This window comes from Cryptomeria japonica, chromosome 10 (assembly GCF_030272615.1).
Source record: "Cryptomeria japonica chromosome 10, Sugi_1.0, whole genome shotgun sequence".
Lineage (NCBI taxonomy): Eukaryota > Viridiplantae > Streptophyta > Pinopsida > Cupressales > Cupressaceae > Cryptomeria > Cryptomeria japonica.
The window spans coordinates 499020107-499025176 of NC_081414.1; positions in this window are offsets into that span (position 1 = coordinate 499020107).

The window sequence follows — 5070 nt, forward strand, 5'->3', positions numbered from 1 at the left end:
TATATTGGAAGACGACGAACCCAAAGAGTAGTACAATGCTTATTATATTATTGATAAAATATAGTAGGGTCTTTCATTGGCTATATGATGACCTCAAAGAATATAGAGATGAATCTTCCAAGCATGAGATACCCCTAAAAATAGATGGCAAGCCATTTAGGTAAACACAAAGTCTCATCAATATCACTTTAGCCCTCAAAACATAGTAAGGGCTAGCTAAACTTAGAGGAGGGATTGTTAATCATATTAGGCATTTCATTTAGATGTCTAATTTGAATCATATTAAAAACAAGAACAAAGATACTAGGTTATGTGTGGATTTAAAGAACCTAAACATGTATTATTTTAAGGAAAACCATCCTCGGCCTTATATAGAAAAAACATTGAAGATGGTAATTGCTTATGAATTATCAATGATGATGGATGGTTTCTCTAGCTAAGGTTAAATAAGTTAAAAAGTAAAAGACTATTTTCACAGCTCCATAGGGGAAATGTTGTTTGGTCTTACAAATATTGGGGCCACTTTTTAGAGGCATGTGGATGTAGCATTTTCTTGTTTAATTAGAATCATCATGTCACTATAAATTAAGATGATTAATATCTTTCTCTAAGAAAGTAGAGACTTAGTGTGACCATCTAGAAAGGATTTTCTAAATATCCCTAGAGTCTGGAATCTCCTTAAATCATAAAAAGTGCATGTTCGGGGTTACAAAGGAAAGTTGTTTGGGCATATAGTTTTCAAAGATGGGAGCAAGATCAACCCTAAGAGAGTTACATCCTTTAAAAATATCCCCTAACCAAATATAATCAAGGGCATTAATTCATTCTTCAATTAGATAAACTTTTTTTAAATATTTATTCAAACTTTAATAAAAGTTGTTGGGATATGTTTTGAAAATTTTGTCCGGCATGGGTTTAAGGTTTATCTCTACTATAATGTTTTAGTCCTAAAGTCCTTAAACCCTAAACCCCGTTATTGCTTTGTTTTCTTTTTGTTTTATTTTTGTGGTGACCTCCAATAATCGGTTCTTAGTATCTTAAGTCATGACTTAAGCCCATCATTATGTCCTGATGACCGGCCCCTTTATGCTAGGCACCTGGTCGGCTTATTTCCTCAAGATGTTTATTGTCGTGCATCTCTTGTAAAACCAGCAGCCCAAATTTTTACACAGTTATGCAATTAAATCAAAGAGCTAGTTCGCACTAACTCTGTAACCCTGCCAACTTACTTGGCACACGGGCCCCACTTGAACAAGTCACGTTCCAGGTGGACCAATGAATAGTCACCTAGTAGGTACTTGTGGACACATGGATGAGGTGGGCCCAATACATTTTCCTCCCATATGCAAGTATTGTACGATCACTTCACATGAGATTGACGGATAGGATGCTTGCGTGATTGCGCAATTGGCTGAAGATGCATACAAATCTTAACTCCACAATGCCACTACAGATGTGGCACATAGGTCCTGTTAGAGTTATCATGCATTAGCTAATAATTATTTATTTAATTATTAATCTATTATCATCAACACTTAAGATAAACTTAGGCATTTAATAATATGGTAGGTATTTAATAATTATTCTAATTATTAAATACACTTTATGACTTTAGGGTTTCTTTAGGGTTGCACACTTTTAGGGTTGCATATTCTCTTTTTATAAGGATTGTATTGTATTTTTTATTTCATTCCCTCTTTGAATGATAATCTTTTTCTTCAAAGCCATTATTGTTTTTTGCCTCCATTCTTCTCTTGTGACAAGTATTTTGCTTGCACGTGTTCTTAAGATCTCTGAAGTTGTATTTCTCAACTTCTTCATGGTATCAGAGCCTACATCTGCTGCTACTTGTTCTTGATTTTTCATAATATTTTTGGAGGAGGGTTTCAAGTTTTTTCAGAGTTTTTTTATTTGCATATGGGGATCTTTTTTGTTTTTGGGCATTTTGGGCTCAAATGGACCTCACTGTTGAGCTCAAAACACCCAAAAACCCCCCATTTTCATATAAAAATTGTCCAATTTGGAGAACTTTATCCTCTGGAGATTTTTTTGGTTTTTGCCCACAAAAAAACATAATAAAAAAATAAAAAAATTGGGCAGTTTTACGGCATACCCAAGCTGAAATGAGGAGGGGGGGTGGTACCCCCTATTGCAATCTGTACGGACTACAGCTGTCAGGCTTGTAGTAGGGTTGGCCGACACATCCCCACCCTCTGTCGTCAAACGGCCATTTTCTCCAACCCCCATTGCCCTGCTCCACTGGCTCCAGCTCGCCTCCCAACCGCCCTACTCCGTCAGCCCTCGGCCATCGCCGCCCAGGACATCGTCATTGTCACCGCCTCCCAGGTCCTATCATTTTTCCGGTGGCTGGCATATTGTTTCTAGCAAGTTTTTTTTTTGGCAGCCGACATCTTTTTCCGGGGAGAGAAATTTTTCCGACATGGCATTTTTTAGGCAACGGATTTTTTTTTCTGGCTGAGGGACATTTGTTTGGCAAGTGAAGGAATATTCTACTGACGTCAACAGTAGGGACTACACAATGGCCCCATTTGACCCTCTTTGTGCCTTAAAATAGGGTTTTTTAATTTTGGCCATAACTTGGGCATATGATATCGTTTTTTGGCAAACGAGATATTGTTGGAAAGTTGGCTTTGTCTACTTTCCAGATTTATGGGTTTCATCACCTATTTTTCTTCTAGTACATTCTACAACCATTTGAGTCAGAGGTGCTATTTTCGGTCCTAAACTCATAACTTTTCACCAATTTCTCCATTTTTCACGTTCTAGCGACGTTGGGACGGTGTTTCAGAGCTCTTCACATCCATCCATGCACTTTCTCCATATTTTTCTCCAGGTACATTTTATTTAGTTTTTTGTGTTTTCACACTCTGGTGAATTACTTGGACATTTGAGCTCCTAGAAACTTCTCATTTAGGTAGAATGACTAATGACTTGTTGTTGGTTGTTCTTCATGTATTTCGATCCTTTTGTCTTTTTTTAGAATTGCATACATTATTTTGTAAGCATTTTTTTTTTTCAAACACACTGAGATAAAGTGCCACTATGCCTTGCATGCTTGGGATCTTGCACATCTTGTGCCTTATTGTACTCGCACTCCATTATAAAGTGCCATGGGGGGGTTTTATGTTTGCCTTTTTTTGCCATCTACCTTTGTCACGTGAGTGTTCCTTCCATGACATTAGCCTCATGATGTGTGTCAAGTGAGTGTTCCTTCCATGACACTAGCCTTTATATGTGTTTGTACTTTCTATTGCACTCTCGATGTTCCTGGTTCTTTGTCATGCAGTTTTTCTTGGCATTCAGTTTCAGTGTACCTGTCACCTCTCCCTTGTTAGCATTATGGGGGGGTTTTGCTTGTTGGTTGTTGGTTCTAATGCTTCCTTGGTTCATTGGAGTCATCTATGTATTCAGTAATTGTTCCTATGTACTAGGCAGATGCAGTGGTTGATTACCTATGCATTTGGGTGAGATGGATCATTTACAATATGGACACTCTTTCATTCCTATTTTTTGGAGCCAACCTTCCATCTTTGATTGATCAGCTCTTCAGACTTTGGTGTTTTTTTTTTTGCCATTTGTATCTTTGAATTCAGTTGTTTGCCTTTGTTTGCCATCTGATTTGAGTAGCGTTATTTGAGGGTTACAGTCTTCTCTACCTGATCGTCTTCTTTTTCAGTGGAGGTTCTTCAAATCGACGGTTGTTATTCGACAGTGTTTGCAGATTCTTCATGCTTCAATGATTCTTCTGCTCTTATTTTGTTCCTATCTTTTGGAACATTCTTGTTTGGAGGCTTCTTCAGTCCTTTACTTGTATTTCATCTCTTTTTGGACTAGAATTTTTTCCTATGTGGTTTTCTCTATTTCTCTGCTTTACAAAGATCTTTTGTACTTAGGTACCTCATCAGGCTTTGTTGTCGGGACCCAAATTTGCCTTCATCATGTAGTTGATTTTTGCTTCATGCATTTAGTTTTTAAGCTACTCCCTAAGTTCATCTTAAGGGGGGTGTTAGAGTTATCATGTATTAGCTAATAATTATTTATTTAATTATTAGTCTATTATCCTCTACGCTTAAGCTAAACTTAGGCATTTAATAATAGGGTAGGTATTATTAAATACACTTTATCCCTTTAGGGTTTCTTTAGGGTTGCACACCTTTAGGGTTGCATATTCTCCTTTTATAAGGATTGTGTTGTACTTTTTATTTCATTCCCTCTCTGAATGATTATCTTTTTCTTCAGCCATTATTGCTTTTTGCCTCCATTCTTCTCTTGTGATAGGTATTTTGCTTGCAGGTGTTCTTGGGATCTCTGAAGTTGTATTTCTCAACTTCTTGAAGTCCCACGGGATATGATGTCAGATATCATGAGCCAATAAAAGCATAACACATGAATGGTTGGGCCACATAATAAGGGTGTGGGTCCTATGCTCCCGCCTCCTAAATGAGATAAATGGAGGTACTTTTGTATAGGATCAATGAATGTGATTCACATGTGATTGTGCGATTGAATGAAGATGCACGACCAAGCTAATTCCGTAGTGCCAAAAAATCTTGAAAAGGTGATAGTGAATAAAAATAATAATATTTTTTTACATGTCAACCTCTCATTCATCGTCAACTAACCAAGATTTTGTTGTTGGGGCCCCAATGTTCAAATATGAATTATAACGACTATCTGTTGCCATCACATGAGCCTACGTGCCTGCAATAAATGAGTTCAATTTCCCATTGTGATCTTGATTTCTTAAGCAAAATATCAACATCATGCTTGCTCAAATTCACATTTACAGTGCTCTGGATATTCTTTGAGTCTCTCTCTAATTCCTTGCTTTCTTAACTAGGGTTTATGTAATAAGGGTTGTCGCGATATTCTTGTTGCACTCACTATGTCCATCTTATTGCCTTTTGAGTGTGTTTCTTGATTTTTTATAAGCCTTTGAATACCCTGGTTCTAGCCTGAGCCTAATTTCAAAGTTTTAGTTACTGTTTCAATAGGCTTGAGCAAACCCTAACCCTTGAAATGGCAGAATCCTCTAGTTTGGGAAAGAGA